The sequence below is a fragment of the Ambystoma mexicanum genome, chromosome 1q, assembly GCF_040938575.1.
Source record: "Ambystoma mexicanum isolate Mex_15411 chromosome 1q, UKY_AmexF1_1, whole genome shotgun sequence".
NCBI classification, from domain to species: Eukaryota; Metazoa; Chordata; class Amphibia; order Caudata; family Ambystomatidae; genus Ambystoma; species Ambystoma mexicanum.
Window position 1 is genome coordinate 711,413,999 of NC_090922.1, and position 23,462 is coordinate 711,437,460.

Sequence of the window (23,462 nt, forward strand, 5' to 3'; positions counted from 1 at the left end):
CGGCCTTCATCAGGACAGAAAATGTGGTACACGTGAGGAATCCTATGTTATCTGTTAGAATAAATAGACAGAAGAGGTAGTCAGGAATGTGTCGGGGACGGGCTCTATTTACATGATTTCGAGGCAGTGGATGAATAATTGTACGGTCTCTCAAGAGAGATTAGAGTATTGCGGGTCTTACCATAATCAATTGCACAGTGGCAAGCAATCTGAGGGTCCACGTTGTCAGAAGAGAGCAGGAACAATTTCCAAAACAAGACAGGTCTGTAGATAATGACCAACGTATGAATATAAGTGATACTGGATGAATCTGTATTCAATTACTCATTAATTTATTTAGGGCACAGATGGTTGGGGAGAGGATTCTTGCAAGCCAGGGGCCTTTACACCGGATTGGTCCGGAGAGATTAAGCCGTGGGAAAAGATTCACCAGGAGGAGGTTTGTAGGTTTACATTCCAAGCAGGACTGTGGAAAGGGAAAGGGTGAGAAAAGCATTAGTCTGCTGGCTGCTGTTATCATACAACTATATGGGTACACATAAGTACATTCAGTACATTAGCAGTGAAATACTAGTTTTTGCATGCAAAACCGTCAGGGGACTGCCCACACCATAAAGTGTCTGAAAAATGCTTGAAAAATATGACCGTCTGATTGGGTATGCATGCAAGCATGGCACCTGCATTCTGAGTTACAGCAGGGATGTGCAAAAGCATGTGAGAAGACACACATAGTGTTAGGTACTCGCGGGATTGGATCGGTGTGTGGCCACATTCGAATAATGCTGGCAAACGCCCACCGGTGTTCTGAACCCGTGTGGTGCCCGGTTCCAGAGGAAAGATAGTCAATTACCTCGCACGATTCGTTAAACAGTATAAATCTGCCCTTCGGGGGCCTCGAACAGCCTGTAGTCCTCTGTGTGGCCGGCAGCATGTGGTTGCTATAGAAATGGGGCATATTTATGGTAGTGGCCATTTTGTTTTGTCTATGTGGCAGCCGATATGTGCAACACATACCGGACATGCCTAATTGGTACTTCTTAGTACTTTAAAGCCTCCTCACGTAATTAGGAGCTTAATCATACCCTGTCAATAATTGTCATCCGGAAAAAGGGGTTGTTAGAATGGTTGTTATGGAAACCTGATGTTCATGAACAAAACTGACGTTCGTGGAAAAACAAACCGGATAAAATTCAAGATTCGACTCAGAGGTCGAATATGATATACAGGACACATGTGATGGTGGAATACACCAGTTACTATTGTAACTGTAGCTGTTGTAATATTAACTCATGGGATAGTGTTTGTGTCTCAGAGGCATGAGTTTCGCATTAGGAGATAGTATTATCACCGGCATAGAATTTTAAAGCGAATTCAACATAAATTCGTATTGGCTTGGCATACATTTGGATTGGAGAACAATTTTCTTATACAGTTAGATTCTCGTACAAAAGGCGTGCAATAGTAGTAGCCTTAAAAAATACACATATATAATTACAATATGCACACAATGATGTCTGGTATCTTGTTGTACAGTATAACACAGAACCAAGAGGATCGTCTTAACATGCAATCCTGCTGGTTGTAGTGATCACAAGACATAGATTTTTTCATTTTGGAAGCAGCATGTGGTAGTGTAAACCAAGGGAGGTGGATAGATGAACTACCAAAATAGCACCGATCTCTGGTGATTGAGTAAGCCGTGTAGACTGTGTAGAAAGATCAAAGACACAAGTAGTGAAAAAATATGTGACACATTACTTGTTGATATTCATTGAGGATGTGTATGCTCACAAGTGTTCACTCAGAGGTGTGCTTACTGTAGCAAAAAAAGAAGAGGGGGGTCACAAAAAATGTTTCCACTCGATGGTGATGTTAAGCCCCTCTATCACAGTGTTTAGTCTGTGGACCCATTTTTGTTCCATTTGAGTCACGGTCCTGTCTGGGTATCCTCCCCTTTTTGTGGGGGACAGTTTGTGTAGGACAAACCATTTGAGATCCATGTTGGTGTGGTTTTTACGGATATAATGCTGTACCAGTGGTTGCACAGGCATTTTGTTTTTAATGCATGATCTATGCTCAGAGATTCTAGTCTTTTTTGCCCTCATTGTTTTTTCCAACATATAGTAAGCCACATGGGCATTCAACTACGTAGATGACTTGTTTTGTGTTACAGTTGGTGTGATCATTCAAAATCCATGTGATGTTTTTATGTTTGAAAACCTTCTTGGTTTTTGTGAATTGGCATGCTAGGCACTGTCCACACCTGTAGTGGCCTTGTACAGGTGGAAGATTGCACAACATGTTTTGAGGATTCACAGGTTCGATGAAAGTATGAACAAGGGATTCCTTGAGATTGAGATTCTTCTTGAATGCAAAAAGTGGTGTTTTATTCAAGGTCCCGGTGTTCTTTATGAGGTAGCAATGTTTCTTGATCGTATTCCTCACAAGGTTGCTTAGTGGACTGTACATGCTTACGCATACAAGTCTGTCTAGATCTTTCTTGGCTGTCTTGGTGAGACAAATGGTCTGGTCAGTATTGGCTGCGTGTTTTTTTGCATTTTTTACTGCGTTCTTAGGGTATCCCCTATGCAGAATACGTTGCTGTAGATAAATAGCGTGTTTGTTGTAAGTGTCAGCGTCAGTGCAGTTTCTTCTTACCCATCGAAATTGGCCATATGGTAGATTATATTTAAGGCCTTCTGGGTGGTACCTTTCAAAGTGTAGAAGTGTGTTGCAATCTGTCGGCTTAATGTATAGTTCTGTTTTCAGCAGGTTGCCTGACATGAAGATATGTAGGTCCAAAAAATCAATGCAATTGAAATCCCACTACATTGTGAATCGGATATGTTGGTTGCACTGGTTCGGCCATTGTTGGGAAGCGGTCAGGTCTTGTGGATTCCGATGTCAAATCATGTGTCATGCCTGTGCCACTGGCGCACACATTGGCAATCATCATGGACTATTTGGAACTCATTTATCTTCATAATACTCTTTGAACAACCCCTATTCACACTTTGGTCCTTAATTTCCATTTGCACGACTTTGGTACTTTCTTATTTAATTCAGCTAACTACATGTACCATAATGCACCTTGCTACAGTTATCAATTCCTGGCTATTCCCATTCATCAGTATTGGAACCACAATCCCCAGAAGCCCTAGCGATCAGTGCTGCTTCCACCTTCTCAGGACCAGAGAGGGAGGAGGCAGATTACCTTCAGGTGTGCTGCTCCAGGTGCTGCCAATTAGCCTGTCTCAGTACAGGGCAGGGCTGTATTTAAGCAGCTGCCTGCAGGAGCTCAGTCTCTTGCATCAAGAGTTCGGTTTTTCCCATGTGGGCGGACTCAGGCAGGGCGGAGCGGTGACTGGGAGGAGGGTGTTGGGCTTGAGGAGGCTGAGAGGTCTCCTTAGGCGGGAGCAAGGGGAAAGTGTGTCCAGAGGAAGAGGTAAGGATGGGAAAGGGGGACGGGAAGCCTGGAAAGAAAGGAGGGGTGGAGGAAGGGGAGAAGAGGGGGAAGGTGTCATTTGTGAGATCCTCATCTGTGGAGGAGGGGAAAGGGGGAAATGGGGGACGGCTTTGCAGCAGGTCTCCTCAGAGGAATAATGAAGGAGGGTTGGTTCAGGACATCTCAGGGTCAGAGTCTCAGGAAAAAGGTGGTTTGGAGGAGCTGGGGACTTTGGGGAGCGGTGTGCTGGAGGAGGAGAAGATGCAGTGTGATAGTGTGTGGAAGGTGGTATTGAAGCCTGATAGTCGCGAAAAGACATTTCTGGGGGTGAATCCATTGGAAATTGCTAGATGGATAAAGGCAGCTGTGGGGGATGTTACTCGGGTGCTAGTGGTGGCTGGGGGTCGGTTGCTAGTGGAGGGAACGAATGCTGATAGCAAGGCTAAGATTCTGGAGGTGCGTTGTTTGGGTAGACATGTGGTACATGCGATTGATCAAAGTGGTGTGTCGTGTAAGGGGGTGTTGTATGGAGTGCCGGTGGCTGTGAATATGTCTGAGATAGAATATAAATTGGTGGATGTTGGGGTGGTGGAAGCGTGGAGGTTGGGGAGGAGAGATGCACGTGGGGATGTAATATCCACGACAATAGCAGTGAGATTTGCGAGGAAGGAGTGTCCGGAAATGGTGGAGTTGGGATATCAGAGGTTCCGTGTGAAAGCTTATGTAGCGATGCCAATAAGGTGTTATAAGTGCCAACAGTTTGGGCATATGGCGAGAGTATGCAGGAATGAGAGACATTGTGGGAGGTGTGGAGGGGACCATGATATTAAGGAATGCAAGGTGGAGACCCCGATGAAGTGTGTGAATTGTGGGGGAGGGCATTCTACTGCGTTTAGGGGGTGTGAGAGTCACAGGGTGGCGAGAGAGGTGGTGCAGGTTAGGGCGGCTGAAGGTTTGTCTTATGCGGAGGCTGTAGCAAAGGTGAAACCGGCACGGGTAGTAAGTGAGGTGAGTGCGAAAGAGCTGGTAGTGGAAGAGGGTGTGGGAAGGAAGAAAGTGATGGGTGAGGTGAAAGGCAAAGAAATGGTGATTGTTCCGAAAACTGAGTTTATGTGCTTCATAGTGAGTGTGCTGGAGTTGGTTCAGAGGAATGCGTCTATCAGTGTGTCGGATCTTACGAAAGGAGTGGTGGAAGCGGGGAGGAGGTATTTGAGTGTTGTGGATGTGGTGGAAGAGGATGTATTTAAGATGGTTGCTAAAATGCGGAAGCAGAGTGGGGTCCCGGCATGAGGATTTTGCAGTGGAATGCGAGGAGTTTGTTGAGGAATGGACAGGAGTTGAAAGCGGTGTTGTGTGGGGAATTGAAGGTTGACGTGGTTTGTATTCAGGAGACGTGGTTGAGGGGTGATCTGAGGTTTGTGATTCCGGGTTTTGAGCTGTTTCGTAAGGATAGGTTGGAAGGGAAAGGGGGGGATGTGGCTCTAGCGGTTCGAAAGGGGTTGGTAGCAAGGGAGATTGTGGTGGATGGAGCAGTAGAGGCGATTGGGGCGGGGATACGGGTAGGAGGATCGGAAGTATTGGTGCTGAATTATTATAATCCGTGTGAGGTGGTGGAAGTGGGTGTGCTGTCTGAAGTGATAAGGGGACATGTGGGAGCTTGTGTTTTGTGTTGCGATTTTAACAGTGACAACACGTTGTGGGGTAGCGATCGGACAGATACGAATGGGGAATTGTTGGAGGACATGGCGGATGAATTGAGTCTGGTTATGCTGAATGATGGTTCAAGTACGCGGTTGGATGTGAGGACTGGGAAGTTGTCGTGCTTGGATTTGACCTGGGTGTCTGCTGCAATAGCGGGTGAATGTGATTGGGAGGTGCGTGTGGATGGGGACATGGGAGTGATCATTCTGGTATCTTGGTGACTGTAAGGGGTGAGTTAGATCTCAGGCCACGGATGACTGGGAGATGGTTGAATTTTAAGAAGGCTGATTGGGAGATGTATAAAAGAGTGTGTCAGGAAGTGATTGTTCCTCGAGGTAGAGATGGGGGGTGGATGAATGGAATGAATATTTGGTGCAGGGAATGAGAGCAGCGTCTGAGGCGGAAGTTCCAGAGATTGAGAAGGGGAAGAGTGGGAAGATTGAGGTACCTTGGTGGACGGTGGAATGTTCGAGAGCTGTGGCGGAACGTAAGAAGGCTAGGGCCAGGGCGGTAAGGTCAGGAATAATAGTGGATTTGGTGGCATATAAAAAGGCTAAAGCTATGGCGCAGAGAGTAATTAGGGAACGGAAGCGTGGTTATTGGAGGGGTTATTGTGGGTCCCTGGGGAGTGATTCTGGTGTGGGTGAGGTATGGAAACAGTTCAAGCGGATGTCTGGATTAACGAGACCACAGGGTGGAATGTCAGTGTTGTTGAAAGGAGAATAGGTGATTAGTGAGGATGGGGAAAAGGCGAATTTGATGGGGGAGTATTTTGCGGGTGTGCACAGTTCGGGGAACTTCCCAGAAGCAGTGAGGTTACGAATGGGTGTGGTAGAGGAGGAGATGCGGGAGGTGTTGGCGAATGTTGGATCTTGGGAAGAGCAATATGAGGTCCCGTTTTCGGTGTTGGAGTTGGATGGTGCGATTCGGAAGGGGAAGTGGTCAAGTCCAGGGGTGGATGATTTTATGTATGTATTTTTGGAGAAGTTGCCTGTAGAATGTAAGTTGGAAGTATTAGCTCTGATCAATGAGATTTGGAAGAGTGGTGTTTTGCCGAAGTTGTGGAAAAGAGCGATTGTGGTGGCGATTTTGAAGGGTGGAAAGGTTCCAACGGAGTGTAAGTCGTATAGGCCGATTGCGTTGACTGTTGTGATGTGTAAAGTTATGGAACGGATGGTGGTTGAGCGATTGGGGTTTTATTTGGAGTCGAATGGGTGTTTGAGTGACTTTCAGAGTGGTTTCAGGAAGAATCGGTCAGTGGCTGATCCATTAGTGAGATTAGTGACTGGGGTGGAGGAGGCATTATGTGATGGAGAGTTGGTGGGAGCGTTCTTTTTGGATTTGGAAAAGGCATATGATATGGTGTGGAAGAGTGGGTTGTTGGTAAGATTGTTGGAGGTGGGTGTGAAGGGGAGGATGTTTCGGTGGATAAGGGCATTTTTGGCGGATAGGACCTTTCAGGTGAGAGTGAGGGGGGTGCTGTCTGAAGTTTGGAAGATGGAGAATGGGACACCGCAGGGAAGTGTGATTAGTGCAATGCTGTTTAATGTGATGGTGGATGGGCTGATTCGGGCTATGATGGGAATCGGGTGTCAGGTAGATTTCTTTGCGGATGATGGTGTGGTATGGGTAAGAGGGCGGAGTTTGTTGATGGTGCAGAGTTGGTTGCAAGCTGTGATAGTACGCATGGAGGAGTGGTGTGGGAAATGGGGCTTTTCGGTGTCTGTGGAAAAAAGTGTGAGTATGGTGTTTTCGAGGAGAAGAGTGCAGCAGGAGTTGAACTTGGTTTTGAAAGGTGTGAGGGTGAAGAGTGTGAAGGAGTTCCGGTACTTGGGGGTGATTCTGGATAGAAAGTTGAATTGGAACGTGCAAGTGGATGGAGTGATGGACAAGTGTAAACGCAGGCTGAATTTGTTGCGGGCAGTGACTGGGAAAGAATGGGGTGCGCAGCAGAAGTGTTTACGAATGTTATATAAGGGATTGATTTTGAGTGTGTTAGATTTTGGATGTCAGGTGGCAGTGGGTTTCACAATGAGTCAGAAGTTGCGGTTGGATAGGGTGCAGGCGAGAGCATTGAAGGTGTGTTCGGGTGTGATGAGGTCCTCTCCAGTGAATGCGGTTCTGGTACTTGTGGGGGAGATGCATTTGGGGTTGAGAAGGGATGTGTTCAATATGAGGTGGTGGGTGAAGTGTAGTGCGAAGAGTGTGGCTCATCCGGTACGTGAATGTTTGCGGTATAATTGGAGGTTTGACTATTATTGGGATCGGTGGAGGAGGAAAGGGGGCACTTTGGGGTTTCACATGTGGGAGAAGGGGGTGCAGTGGGGTGTGGGCGAGTTGATGGTTGTGACAGATATGGATCTGGTGAGGTGTCCGATGTGGATGATGGGGTCTCCAAAGGTGTGCTTGGAGTTGACGAGTGTGGTGTCAAAGAAGCGGGGATTGCGGGGTGAGATCAAAGCTTTGGGTCAGGCATATGTGACAGAGAAAGAAGGGTGCAGGGTGTTCACGGATGGTTCAAAGGATCCGGTATCTGGAAGAGTGGGAATGGTGTATTATTTGGAAAGCACTGGGGAGTATAAAGTGGGGCGTCTGACGGATGATGTGTCAATTTGTACGGCTGAGTTGGTGGCGATTGCAATGGCGATTGAAAGGGTGTGCGAGTTGAGGTTTGAGAAAGTAGTGGTGTTTTCAGATTCGTTGAGTGGGTTGCAGGCGATTGTGGCAGGGGATGGTGATAGGAAGGATGTGATTTTGGATATCAGGAGAAAGATTGATCGGTGTGTGCGTGGGGGGATGGATCTGGAGTTGGCGTGGGTCCCCAGTCACAGCGGCATTCTGGGAAATGAGTTAGTGGATCTGGCGGTGGGTGAGGGTATGAGAAGGGAAGCGGTTGATGTAAGGTTGCCTTTGAGTGTGGATGAGATGAAGCCAGTGATGGTGAGGCGGGTCATGTATGAGTGGCAGGAGAAGTGGGTGAGTGGGGTGAAAGGCAGGTGGATGTTTGGTATTCGTGAAAAAGTGTCAGTAAAGGTGGATCCGGGAAGGGGGGAGGAGGTGATGCTGAATCGATTGAGAATAGGGCATATTGGGCTGAATGACTGTCTGTTTAGAGTGGGGAAGCGAGAGTCGAGGGACTGTGCGGTGTGTGGAGTGTCTGAGACTGTGGAACATTTTCTGTTTAGGTGTGAGAGACATGCTGTAGAGAGAGAATTGATGAGGGTTCGGTTGTCTGCACAGGGTGTGGCTGAGTTGAGTGGGAAGGCTTTGTTGGGAGGTGACGGGGTGAGTGGCAGGATGAGGAGTAGCGTGTTGTTGGATTTTGTGAGGCAGACAGGGCGGTGGGAGGAATTGTGAGTTTACGTGGGTTGAATGCTGAATGGTGGATAGGTGCATATCATCCAATTGGATGGGGAAGCGCCTGCGTGGGTCCGCCCACGCCTACACTAATTTAAAGAAAGCATCAAGAGTTCTCCCAGCCCCTTTTTGCCTTGAGCTTCGATCTATTTGCTGTTCCTGTTGCTGAATTATCCTGCTTCTGATCCAGTGCCTCGTTGCCCTGTTCATCTGGGCTCCCTACCTCGCTGCCCTGCTCCTCTATGCTCACACCTTGCTGCCCTGCTCCTCTGTGCTCCCTGCCTTGCAGCCTGCTACACTCTGCTGCCTTCAGCCCTGGTCCTCTGGGCTCCCTGCCTCGCTGCCCTGCTACTCTGGGCTCACTCCTTGCTGCTCTGCTCCTCTGGGATCCCTGCCTTGCAGCCTGCTACACTCCGCTGCCTTCAGTCCTGCTCCTCTGGGTTCCCTGCCTCGCTGCCCTGCTCCTCTGGGCTCACTCCTTGCTGCCCTGCTCCTCTGGGCTCCCTGCCTTGCAGCCTGCTACACTCCGCTGCCTTCAGCCCTGGTCCTCTGGGCTCCCTACCTCGCTGCCCTGCTCCTCTGGGCTCACTCCTTGCTGCCCTGCTCCTCTGGGCTCCTTGCCTTGCAGCCTGCTACACTCCCCTGCCTGCAGTCCTGCTCCTCTGGACTCCATGCCTTTCAGCCTACTACAGTCCTCTGCAGTCCACTACAGTTTTCCTGCACCTTGTGCCATCTGTTACTGCAGCCATGCTTCCTTGTTTGCAGCCCCACTGTTTCCTGGCTGCTGCGGTATCAGGTAATAATAATGCCATATATATGGTCACCGTAAATAATATCGCCGGGAAAATGTTGTGGCGATATTATTTGGGTGACCATATATATGGGGACAGGGGCAAAAAAAAAATTAAAATGTTGAGGGGTTGCGGGGGTGTCCCCCGCATGTTCCATGCAATAATGTTGCCACAAAAAACGGCCATTTTTCGGCGATATTTTTGCATGGCGATATTTTTGTGGCGACATTATTACATGGAACCGCTGCTGCTCCCTTGCTCTCTTCCTTGTGTACAACCCCCTGTTCCTGATCCCTGTACTTCATTCCTTGAGCCCTCTGTCCTCCCCTTAGGTTACCCATTTCAGTTATACTGTTTTTCCTTCATTTCCTTCTGCTAGTTTTCTCTTTGACTTCCTTTTCCCTGGATAGTTACGTTCTTGTCTTCACTAGTGTCTTATGTAAATCCTCTGTACAGAGCTTGACTGTTGGTTTCCGGCAGGCAACCTCTGCCCCTTCCCTTGTCGCATTTTCAGTGTTAGACACCCACAGCTGTTGTTCCCAGCCATGAGCATACAGAGTAGGCCCCTGTCATAGCAATCTGAGCAGAAGGCTGGAGTTTCCAAAGGTCCGTGGAACACTCTTTCCCATTTCTGCATACACCCCAAGAGGGAATCCAGTTTGTTTGTACCTTTGTATTTCTGCTACAGTTGCCTACTCTTCTTTCTTGTTTAAACTTCCCGCTTTGTGTGTACTTATCTGTCACCTTACATCAGCACAGCCACCCATAACCTACCTGGGGGTCCTGTGACACTCTTGACAGAGTGCCATCCTGACAGAATGCAAGAGCTAATAAATACTTGTCCCATAGGCAGGAAAGGCACACACAGACCAAAGATGCTTTCCTTTCGGTTCAAGAAACCTGCAAAAATCTAAAGTTTTCCTAAGGACAGCAAACAAAAACCCTAGTTTAAAAGACAGACTAGCCCTAGCAAACAAAGGTTTACAAGCACAGTACTATACTCACTGGCTCTCTGACCCTTCTATGTTAAACTACTATGACATTTGCAACTACGAACCACAGACCCTATCTGTAGAAGAACTACAGCAAGATAATGAATTCTTGCAGATTCTGTTAGCCCAACCAGTGGAAAACACTCATGCGCCTTGTGGTATTTCTTCTGACACTGCTACAGCCAAAGATATTGCACTCCTTGTGACACTCTCAACCAGAGTACGTTGTCGCCCAAGTGATATGCTCAAGATCAGCTAGGCAAACTACACAACCTCTCCAGACTGCTGATATCACTCATTTAACAGGACAAGACATTTGGTATCCTGGGGTTAGTGCAGCTACTCCTGGGTACAAAAGGCCAATACTGGCCATTGGTTGTCTTAATGCTTCCCCAGTAACTACTAACCATGATAACTCCAAGGTCAGTCTTCATGATGCTACACCTGGTTTTTCTGCTACACCAGATTCTGAAGTTGTAGAACTGGCAAATGGAACATACCAGTTACAAGAACAGCTCTTACGCCTTAAAAGACAAACTGAAGACCTCTATGATGAATTTGTCTATTTGCATTGTAAGAATCTAGCAATGGGACACTATTTACCAGACCATCTGACACTATGCCGAACACCCGACATTCTGTCTTTAGAGATTGACATGATAAGGCCTGGAATGGTAACACAGAAAAGGATGCAGACGTATACAGAGCAGATGGAAGACCTGAACTTGGCATATGCATACCATCTAAAGCTTGACACAGCTCATTCACTTACTAGCCACAGTAACTCAGGCTGTTCAGATAGTGAAGAATTACCTCCTCCGGTGGGCTGAATCACTCACACTGCCATTACACCACAAATCAAGTGTAATCATCTGACTGGAGATCCTGCTGAGTCAAAGGATTGTCCCATTCTTACCCTTGATGGCAGTCCTTTACTCACACTTACAGCCTCTACTGAAGTGACCAAGTCCAGAGTTGTACTCTGCTTCTATGGCCCTTTGTTGAACAGACCATAAGTCAGATCCTGAACTATACCCAGTACCTGTCTGGAATCCAGCTTTGCCAACAGTCAATACCCCAGAACCATCTATCAACTTGAGTAGACTTTGAAGGCCAGCCATCAGAAAGCCTACCCTTTCCTGATCCTACATCAGCCATGCTACCTGTTACAGAATCTGCAAGCCCAATCTCTGCTGCTCCTCCTGCGAGTACTCCTGAATCTGCTACTGATGCAGCATCTCAAATCACTCTTACTGCAGTAGAAGCACCTAAACTACCAGACTCTACTCCATCAGCCTCAGTTGCGTCCCTGCCCGCTGGTGCTCCTGTGGCTCCTATACTCCCAGCTGCTACAGCACCTGAACTTCCTACTGCTATTCCGGATCTTCCTGCTGCTGAGGCTTCTGAACTCCCTGCAACTCATGGTGTCCCTGCAACATGTGTGACTCCTGAAGTCCCTGCTGCAAATCTTGATGTTACCATTGCTGCTTCTGAAGAACCTGCCGCTGCGTTTCCTAAACTTACTGCTACTTCTCATGCTCTCGATGCCCCGAATTCTGCTTCCACAGCAGCTATGCTCGCTGCGGCTGAATCCTCTGCTTCTGCTACACAAACTGATCCCACAGCACCTTCTCTTCCTGATCTACATCCCTCAAACTATCCTGTAGTGGTGATAGTTTATATCATGTCTAATGAGACAACCAAGTGCTTAGAGGATACCGTTCCTTTCAAGAACCAGTCCAGGCATCTGAATACTGTTGAAGATCCATTTGTGAACAAAGAGACACCCCTGTTTTGCAATGAAATTCCTGGCTTGCCTGATTTGTCTTCAAATATAAAGATCACGCCGACTACAAATACATCTGAAGATTTGGAAGACCTTCCTAGAGCAACCAATTCAGCTGTATCTCTGGTTCCACCTTTCAGCACTGTACCATTGCCAGCCCTAAGACCACTACTTTCAAAGTTATATATGCCATGGAGCCTGCAGCAGATCCTCACAGTTCCTCAGTTCATGAACGCACTGTTGTGTTTTGTGCCCCTAAGACTTTGTCTTTTCTGGATTCAATCCCAAAGGTTCTGAACAATGGTAAAGTTTCCTCCTTTAAAAACTCTCAACTTGCAGCCTTAAACAGTTTTTGGATCTTCATGATGTGTTTTTTTGATATAAGACTCTCTCATGGTGTGACAGGCCTTGGACTTGCTCTTCTTGTTGGTCAGTCTTCAGGGGGCCTGGAGAGGGGCATGGAGAGGGGCATACTGTCATGCCTGTGCCACTTGCGCACTCATTGGCAATCATCATGGACTATTTGGAACTCATTTATCTTCATAATACTCTTTGAACAACCCCTATTCACACTTTGGCCCTTAATTTCCATTTGCATGACTTTGGTACTTTCTTATTTAATTCAGCTAACTACATGTACCATAATGCACCTTGCTACAGTTATCAATTCCTGGCTATTCCCATTCATCAGTATTGGAACTACAATCCCCAGAAGCCCTAGCGATGAGTGCGGCTTCCACCTTCTCAGGACCAGAGAGGGAGGAGGCAGATTACCTTAAGGTGTGCTGCTCCAGGTGCTGCCAATTAGCCTGCCTCAGAACAGGGCTGTATTTAAGCAGCTGCCTGCAGGAGCTCAGTCTCGTGCATTAAGAGTTCTCCCAGCCCCTTTTTGCCTTGAGCCTTGATCTGTTTGCTGTTCCTGTTGCTGAATTATCCTGCTTCTGATTCAGTGCCTTGTTTCCCTGCTCATCTGGGCTCGCTGCCTTGCTCCTCTGGGCTCCCTGCCTTGCAGCCTGCTACACTCTGCTGCCTTGAGCCCTGGTCCTCTGGGCTCCCTGCTTCGCTGCAAACAGGGGTTCGCTCCTTGCTGGCCTGCTCCTCTGGGCTCCCTGCCTTGCAGCCTGCTACACTCTGCTGCCTCGCTGTCCTGCTCCTCTGGGCTCACTACTTGCTGCCCTGCTCCTCTGGGCTCCTTGCCTTGCAGCCTACTACAGTCCTCTGCAGTCCACTACAGTTTGCCTGCACCTTTGGCCATCCGTTACTGCAGCCCTGCTTCCTTGTTTGCACCCCCCCCTGTTTTCTGGCTGCTGCTTCCTTGCTCTGTTCCTTGTTTACCACCCCCTGTTCTTGATCCCTGTCCTTCTCTTCATTGAGTCCTCTGTCCTCGCCTTAGGTTACCCATTTCAGTTATACTGTTTTCCTTCATTTCCTTCTGCTAGTTTTCTCTTTGACTTCCTTTTCCCTGGATAGTTCAGTTCTTGTCTTCACTAGTGTCTTATGTAAACCCTTTGTACAGAGCTTGACTGTTGGTTTCCGGCAGGCAACCTCTGCCCCTTTCCTTGTCACGTTTGCAGTGTTACAGACACCCACAGCTGTTGTTCCCAGCCATGAGCATACAGAGTGGGCCCCTGTAATAGCAATCTGTGCAGAACGCTGGAGTTTCCAAAGGTCCGTGGAACAGTTTTTCCCATTTCTGCATACACCCCAAGAGGGAATCCAGTTTGTTTGTACCTTTGTATTTCTGCTACAGTTGCCTACTCTTCTTTCTTGTTGAACATCCCGCTGTGTATGTACTTATCTGTCACCTTACATCAGCACAGCCATCCAAAACCTACCCGGGGGCCCTGTGCCACTCTTGACAGAGTGCCATCCTTACATCTTGAAGACGTCGTCGATATATTGTTTCCATATAACAATGTTGTCTCTGTATGGGTTGTGTTGAGCCTTGATTTAGTCGGTTTCGTACTGTGCCATATAGAGATTCGCTATGTGGGGGGCGAAAGTGCTGACCCCTTTGATCTGTTTGTATAGTTGATCGTGGAATAGAAAAAAGTTTTCTGACATCGCAAGTCTGACACATTCGAGTATAACGCTGGTAGGAGTAGATATGGTGTCTGATCCTTTGTCGAGGAAGCTCTTGAGGGCTTGTAAACCGTCTAGTTGCTGTATAGAAGAATAAAGGGCCTCAACATCCATTGTAACCAAAATGTAGTCTTGTTCCATGATGACATTATCCAGCATGAGGATGGTGTCGGTGCTGTCTTTGAGAAAGGAGGCTTTCTGGTTAACAAATGGTTTCAAAAAGAAGTCTGTGTAAAGGGACAGTGGTTCAAAGATGGAATCACAAGCCGACACAATAGGTCGACCTGGTGGTTTTTCAGCATTTTTGTGCACCTTGCTCATGATGTAAAAAGCTGGTGTACTTGGGTGTGTTTTGTTCAGCAAGAAATATTCTTCGTCACAGATCCAGGAATGATCACGAGCATGGCGTGTCAGGCTTCTGATCTCCTCTTGTAGATCTTTCTTTGGATCTCAAGGTAGAGGTAAGCATGAGTCAGTGTCACTCAAGAGGTGCAAACATTCTTTATCATAGTCCTCTGTATCGAGGATTACAATCACCCCGCCTTTATCGGCTGGCTTGATGGTGTTTGTCAGGTTATTCTTTAGTGAAGTTAAGTTCATCCTTTCTTCAGGTGGCAGGTTGTCTGGGTAATAGTTCTTGTTCTTCATACCCATGATGATGGTTTTGGTGACAAATTTTTCAAATGTCTCAAATTTGCACGGGTTAGTGTGTGGTGGTTGTATGAAAGTAGATTTTATTTTCAAACTTGTGATGTTCTTATTAGGTTCGTTGGTCTTTGATTCAATGGTGTCAGACTGTCGTGAATGCTCTGGGAGGTAGACTTCAAAGAAGTATTTTAATCGGATGTTGCAAAAGAATCTTCTTAATTCTAGTTGTGTTTCAAAGGCTTTGGCCTTCGCTGCCGGTACTAAAGACAATCCTTTTTCCAGGAGATTTAGTTCTGCTTGAGTCATCATATGTTTGGATAGATTGAAGACTGGAATCCAGCCCCATGTCCTTGGTTGTAGTACCATTGTTGGGTCTGCATCTGTTGTCCCTGGGGTAGTGGTCTTCTCCTTGGGAGGCTCCGTTGCCCTCCTCTCTGAAAAAAAGGTTGCTCTGGTTATTACTGTTGTTGTCCCAAGGCACCGGGGTCACTTCCAATGCTGGACGAAGTCCCTGTGAATGTTACTCCTCCGTTTCTTCTATTGTAGTTGTATTGCTGTAGATCTGTGTAGTACTTGGCCCGGCGGTATGGGTAGGCGTTCTCTTCGGCATAATTTTGTTAATCTTTTTTTCTCTACTGTGATAAATTTTAATTTATCAATCTCAGTCTGTAGTTTGTCCAATTTGGTCTTGGCATCTTGTATGATAAAGTCTTTCTGAAATTTCTTCTCGAGCTCTAGCAATTCCTCTCCCTGCTTTTTACATTCCTCATCTGCAGTATCTATGACTAGAATAGCCAGTCTCTACTACATTAATTTCCTACCCCGCTAAAGTTTTTTGTAAATTTGGGGTTATCGGTGAAAACATGGGGTATATTCTTCTCCTGGAGTACCTCTGGGATTATCCCGGCATTTAAGTACTCCAGCATGAATTTGCTGTGCATTTCAGTCCTTATTAGTTTCTTTTTCTTTTGGTTGATGTTATTCAGTTCATCTTTGGCCAGTCCTTGAGTCAGGATGCCATCGTCGTTACTTAGGGTGGAGGTTGTCCCTAAGAGTTTCTTAAAATAGTAATCCGTATAGGAGTCTATTGACTTTCTCCATAGTGGTGTTTAAATGGAGTGTGTGAGTAATTTGTCAGTATTGGTGTCGCACCCCACGATGGGGATTGACGCCGTGCCCACAGCCACGGGCTGCACTATGACCAATGTTTAAAGAGCAGCACCTGGTTGATGCCTTGCTCTACTCAGGGAGGTAAACGTTTTTCAAAACAAAATTGAGCAAGGTCATGAAAAAGCCCAAAGGAGAAAAGACACTGGGTCCTGACAGTCAAAAAACACCAATTTGATTAAGATTACTGCTACTTTGATTCATAAGCAGCAAGTGTCATATACACATTAGATAAACAAGGGATACTCAACATAATACATGAAGGGATACTCAACATAATACATGAATCAAACATGGCATGAACCACAAATAACAAGACCAAAGTACACGTTTTGGGTTTAGACTTTCCAACAATTACAAACTCTATGTTCCCTGCTGGGGAAAGATCACAGCACTAACAGTGTAATTGTTAATTACACTGTTATTAACAAGTGTGTAGGGATTGTACAGTGGTGAAGAATTTACAACACAAGTGGCATGGGTCAACACAACTGTGTTTTGGCCTAGGAGCTATCCTTGGGTAGCTGTCGTTGGAACGGCCTTCATCAGGACGGAAAACATGGTACATGTGAGGAATCCTATGTTATCTGTCAGAATAAATAGTCAGAAGAGGTAGTCTCCAAGCTTAAGGCCACTAAATGCACGGGCGATCCATGCTCTTCCATCATTATTAAGACCTGTCCACCCATGCTCGTTCAGTCGATCTGTAAATTCATTAATTATTCTCTTATAACTGGCATGGTTCCTGACGATCTGAAACAAGCTTGTGTTATGCCACTGTTAAAAAAACCTGGCTTGGCCCAAGATATGCCGGCCTATAAACAACACTCCATTCCTTCTCAGAATCCTGGATCGAGTTGCTTATTCACAGATAGCTCAACACCTTAACCTCTTTCCTATTTTGAACCCACTGCAATCGGGTTTCAGACAGGGTTTTGGGACCGAAACCTCTCTTCTAGATTTAAAATCGAAGTTACTGAACAGATTTGAGAAAGGCCTCGCCTTCCTGCTTATTTCGAGCAATCTGCCGCGTTCAACGTTGTTGACCATACCATCTTGGCAGAGCATTTGAAGGAAGTGGCACATTTTGCATCTGCAGCAGTTCAATGGATGCTATCCTTCCTCTCAAATAGAGTAAGTAGGGTCAGTGCAGATAAAGCACTGGCTCCACTCAGTGCTTTTTAAGTACCGCAGGGTGCTTGCATGTCACCGTGCATCTTTAAAATCTTTATGGCCCCCTTCTGTGCTCATCTTGAACAGGAAGGGGTCCTATTCTCTAACTACGCGGATGACACACCATGCGTCATTCCGCTCACAGGGTGTTACTGTGAAGATGAAATGGAACTGAATAGGATCTTTACTACTATCCAACACTGGATGATGCAGAATAATCTTGCGGTCAAAAACTAAACTTATGATAGATGGGTCAGTAGGTACACTTGCCAAGTTGGACCCGGCCTACAAACACTTTCAGCTAGGGGATATAGATATCTCTACGCTCCCTAAGGTCAAAATCCTAGGAGTTATTCTTGACCAAGCATTGAACATGAAACCATATGTGGGATGTACAGTCTCTTCAGCTATACATGACATCAAACTGTTAGCTCATCTTAGACCGTACATTTCCCCAGACAATGCGGAAGCCATTATTCGGGCAATAATAGGTGCCAAAATTCATTACTGTTGCAGTCTCTTGGCAGGTGCTAGTAAAGCTGTTCAAAATGGCGCAGATAGTGTCATCACAGGTCTAGCCTCGCGTTCCCATGTAACAAGGCTGGGCGTTCACTTCACTGGCTCCCAGTGGAAGCACGTATCACTTTTAGGCTACTGGTAATCACATTCAAATGTCAAATGGGTACTATGCCATCCTACAAGATCACATTGGGGACAAACCTTAATATAGAAGCCTATGATCCAGCAAGCAAAACTTTTTATTTTTACCAAAATGCAAAACTAAGAAGGTGCAGGGAGTAGCTTTCTTTGGCGAGCTCCCATATTAAGGAACTCGCTACCTGCATCTTTGAGAGGGTCTCCTTCGCTGAATCTGTTTAATGAGGAGCTCAATACCTGGTAATTTCGTTAATTAGCCTAATTTCCGATTTCTCCTGGCGGCAGGAATGTTCCCACACTTCCTGTATTTTATGTGTTCTTTGTTTGTGTTTGTCTTGTCTGCGCCCTCACACTCACGGGTTTATGGATGCGCGTTATAAATAAAGTATTTGTATTTGTATTTATTTAGTTTATATAGTGCTTTACTCCAAAGCGCTGCACATTTTAACAGGATATATAAAACAATTAACATTATAACAGTAACGGAAGAAGCAATTTACAATTGTGAATCAGACCAACAAAACAGTAAGTAGAGCAATTAAACTGAAGGGATGAAGGAGAGTAGTGCAGTAGAACTGAGAGGGAGAGGGAGGGGTGGGGAAGAGGAGGAGGAGGGAAACGGATGGAGTAAAGGGTGAGAATGGGGGGAGGTGGAAGGGAGATGATCAAGGTGATGAGGCAAGAGGGGAGGGTATCAAAAAGAGGGGAGGGGTTTTATGGTGGGGAATGGAGAAGGAGAGATTTAAGGGATGTGCGGAATGAAAGTAAAAGTATATATCTCAGGTTCCTGGTTAAAGTTGCATAAATTGCTCTGAAAATGTCATCTGTTTTACAATAAAACGTGCACAAATAAATGAGATGGCTGCCTGATGCAAAACGAGATTAGTAGTTAGCTGAGTGCTTAGTGTAGCTTTCTTACCCATGCAGTGTTGTTTATCGTGTATTATTGACTCTTGTCCCTAACACAGCCTTTCTACACCACCCCCCTTTTCCAAGTGTAATTCTCTTAACCTCCACTATTATTAAATGTAGGGAGCATAGTTTCCTTGTTCATTGCTTACAAAAGTCTGGTATTGTGAAATGCTGGTTTCCATTTCCATAGGTACCCTCACTCTTGGAGAAGAGTAATAGGCTTTTTAGACTTTGCTTTAGAATGCTAATATCAATAATTATACATTCTATGTGCTACATTGATACATGCATTTTAGGAGTAACTGAAGTTAGGATCCTATCTTTCTTTGTGCTTGTAATTTGTGGCCCATGTTGTTAAGAGCCAATATAGCCATATAATGTGCATTTATTGGCATGATAACATTCTCGGTAAGTCTGCCATATAGAGATCTTTCTACAAACTGAGCTAGCGTTTACTTTGTTTGTAAATATTAATTTTATTTAGGAGACTCATGTATAGCAAGTGAGTGTATTAATAATACTTACTGTATACAGTTCTGATGTTTTTAAGAAATGTTGTTTTATAAAGTTATGAGTATTTATGATAGTATTATAAATAATCATCATATGAATAGAACATCAATTAGATGTAAAAGTAACCTTTTAAGCACACATGTTAGTTCAGTGAGTCGTTTTTTTTCTCTCCAATATGTTTTTTTTCCTCTACAAAATGATTAAAGTTCACAACCTTAATTGGCTGAGTACTTGGAATGTACTCAGTATTTTATATTCGTACAGTACTATTATGAAAAAAACATAACCATTCTTCTTTAAATGTCCATTATGAAAACTATTGCATTGATTTCACAAATGTTACGGTGACTGAGCAAAGTAAATCAGGAATCCATCAAAGAAATCTGGTAAGCAATTTTGAACAACACATCTTGCTTTCTACATTGTTTTAAAACATTTTTTGTCTCAAGTAAATATGTTTTAATATTTTTTTGTGCATGCTGTAAGTGATCTTAACAAAGAACATGTTGAAATATGGTATAGAGTAACTTGAAATTCAGGGAAAACACTTCAGTTTCAGGGACACTAAGGTAAATCTTTAATGCAACAAAACCCCTGAAATTCAGTTAAAGCTACCTTAACTTTGCCCCCCCCTATTGTGTAGCCTATGATCACAATGATGGGTGAGTAGTGTGGAAAAGGTGGCCCAAGAAAATGTGTGGATGCGCAACCTTGAGATATTCACAAATCTCACTAAGATAAGTCAAAAGTGGAAACAGCTGCAGCCGTGTGGTTAGACTGGTGATTTTCCACTATCACCTTGATAAACATGTAACTTAAGAAGTTGCTAGCCTCACAGACTGCGCTTGATCTTGCATTTGTCACACTCTTGTGGCATTAGATAGGTGAATTTGTTCAATTTGTGAAATATATTCATTGATTAGAGACACACCTGGTAAGTGTTGATAAGTAGGGTTCCAAGTTTTAATATCAATAGATAAACAAATCACTTAAAACACGTTACATCAATCTGGCAATGTCAATTGTTCATTGCTAAGTGCACCCTGGTATTCCAGAGTACTTTACGTATTAGAACATATTATGCCAAAAATATATTGAACCTATTATACCAAAAACACATTACGCCAACACGTGTTTCAACCTTCCTAGGTCGTCTTCAGGGCGTCTAAATTACAAACAATTAATCCAACGGATAACTTAAGTAGATAAATCCTAATGTGAAAGTCTTTTCGGGTGCTGAGGCCGTGTATTTTCCGCTGACATCATTAACAAAGACTTATTGGTGATGAAACGTTACTATTTTAGCAGCAGTCAGATTTCCTGAAAAATGTGAGCAAAGTTTTGAAGCGAGAAATAGTTTACGTTCGCCTGCTATACGTTTTCTTGCCGCGTTCGGCTTGGCTGCAATATACTGACTGATGTCTGACGCCTTTATTGTGATTTTGAGATCCAAAAATACAATCTCCTGTGGGTCAATTTGTCCTGTAAATTTAATCCCGAAGGTATTGTGATTCAGGTAGTCTAGAAAATTTGCATATTCATCTCTTGTGCCTTCCCATATGGCCAGGACATCATCAATAAATCTTTTCCAAATAATAATATGGTCTTGAAAGGGGTTATTATGAAAAATATATTTCTCCTCAAAGTATGCCATAAACAAATTAGCCAAAGATGGGGCGTATTTTGCTCCCATTGCTATCCCTTTTGTTTGTGAAAAGTACTCTCCATTAAAAATGAACTGATTATGTGTTAAGGTAAAATCCAGGAAGTTTTTGATCATTTGGACATGCATATAATGAGAGGCAGAGAAGGTCCTGAAACTATAGTCTATTGTTTCCAAAGCCAAAGAGTGGGGGATCGATGTGTAGAGTGATGCTACATCTAGTGTCATTAGTGCATAGGTAGTTTGCCATTTAGTCTCCTTCAAAATTTGTAAGGCATGCATGGTATCTTTTAGATATGCTGGAATTTTTGGTACCAAATCCTTAATGCTACTGTCAATATAGTCAGCTAATGGCTCCGTGGCCCCACCTTGTCCACTCATTATCGGTCTTACTGTAGGCAGATGCTCAAACGGTTTATGAATTTTCGGAAGAAAATATATTGTAGGCATGAGTGGTTTGGTTACAGATAAAAATGCCTTTTCATCGTCCGTTAAGAGCCCTTGGTCATACCATTGTTGTAGTATCAGGTGTAATTCTTTTACAGTCTGATTAGTAGGATTGTTACTGAGTTTTTTGTAACAGCCAGGAATGGATAAATGTTCGTCTGCCATTTTAATGTAATCTGTTCTATGTGATTGACACATTTTACAAATCAGTCACTAAGGACATTCATACGCATATGGATCGCATTAAATCATCCATTAAAAGTAAGAAATCTAATCTAACCAAAATTGAACGAGAAGCTTTACAGGAGATTTGCAATGATAACTCTATAATTGTGAAAGAGGCAGATAAAGGGGGAAATATAGTCATTCTAAATAGAACAGATTACATTAAAATGGCAGACGAACATTTATCCATTCCTGGCTGTTACAAAAAACTCAGTAACAATCCTACTAATCAGACTGTAAAAGAATTACACCTGATACTACAACAATGGTATGACCAAGGGCTCTTAACGGACGATGAAAAGGCATTTTTATCTGTAACCAAACCACTCATGCCTACAATATATTTTCTTCCGAAAATTCATAAACCGTTTGAGCATCTGCCTACAGTAAGACCGATAATGAGTGGACAAGGTGGGGCCACGGAGCCATTAGCTGACTATATTGACAGTAGCATTAAGGATTTGGTACCAAAAATTCCAGCATATCTAAAAGATACCATGCATGCCTTACAAATTTTGAAGGAGACTAAATGGCAAACTACCTATGCACTAATGACACTAGATGTAGCATCACTCTACACATCGATCCCCCACTCTTTGGCTTTGGAAACAATAGACTATAGTTTCAGGACCTTCTCTGCCTCTCATTATATGCATGTCCAAATGATCAAAAACTTCCTGGATTTTACCTTAACACATAATCAGTTCATTTTTAATGGAGAGTACTTTTCACAAACAAAAGGGATAGCAATGGGAGCAAAATACGCCCCATCTTTGGCTAATTTGTTTATGGCATACTTTGAGGAGAAATATATTTTTCATAATAACCCCTTTCAAGACCATATTATTATTTGGAAAAGATTTATTGATGATGTCCTGGCCATATGGGAAGGCACAAGAGATGAATATGCAAATTTTCTAGACTACCTGAATCACAATACCTTCGGGATTAAATTTACAGGACAAATTGACCCACAGGAGATTGTATTTTTGGATCTCAAAATCACAATAAAGGCGTCAGACATCAGTCAGTATATTGCAGCCAAGCCGAACGCGGCAAGAAAACGTATAGCAGGCGAACGTAAACTATTTCTCGCTTCAAAACTTTGCTCACATTTTTCAGGAAATCTGACTGCTGCTAAAATAGTAACGTTTCATCACCAATAAGTCTTTGTTAATGATGTCAGCGGAAAATACACGGCCTCAGCACCCGAAAAGACTTTCACATTAGGATTTATCTACTTAAGTTATCCGTTGGATTAATTGTTTGTAATTTAGACGCCCTGAAGACGACCTAGGAAGGTTGAAACACGTGTTGGCGTAATGTGTTTTTGGTATAATAGGTTCAATATATTTTTGGCATAATATGTTCTAATACGTAAAGTACTCTGGAATACCAGGGTGCACTTAGCAATGAACAATTGACATTGCCAGATTGATGTAACGTGTTTTAAGTGATTTGTTTATCTATTGATATTAAAACTTGGAACCCTACTTATCAACACTTACCAGGTGTGTCTCTAATCAATGAATATATTTCACAAATTGAACAAATTCACCTATCTAATGCCACAAGAGTGTGACAAATGCAAGATCAAGCGCAGTCTGTGAGGCTAGCAACTTCTTAAGTTATATGATCACAATGATGACATCACAGATGACATCATTGATGACATCTCTGGTGACATCACTAATTACACCATCTATGAATGTGAAGCTCCTGTTCCCTGAAAGTTGTTAAACTGCTTATGATTAGGAAGGCCATTGAAGAAGTTGTTATTCTACTGAGAAAGTTAACCTTGAAGCACTTATCTGTTTTGGTAGACGGGCAGGCAAGTAGACCCGTAGGGCAAGAGGTGATTTCCCCAAGGATACCTGGTGAAAGGTTATGGCAGGTGATAGAA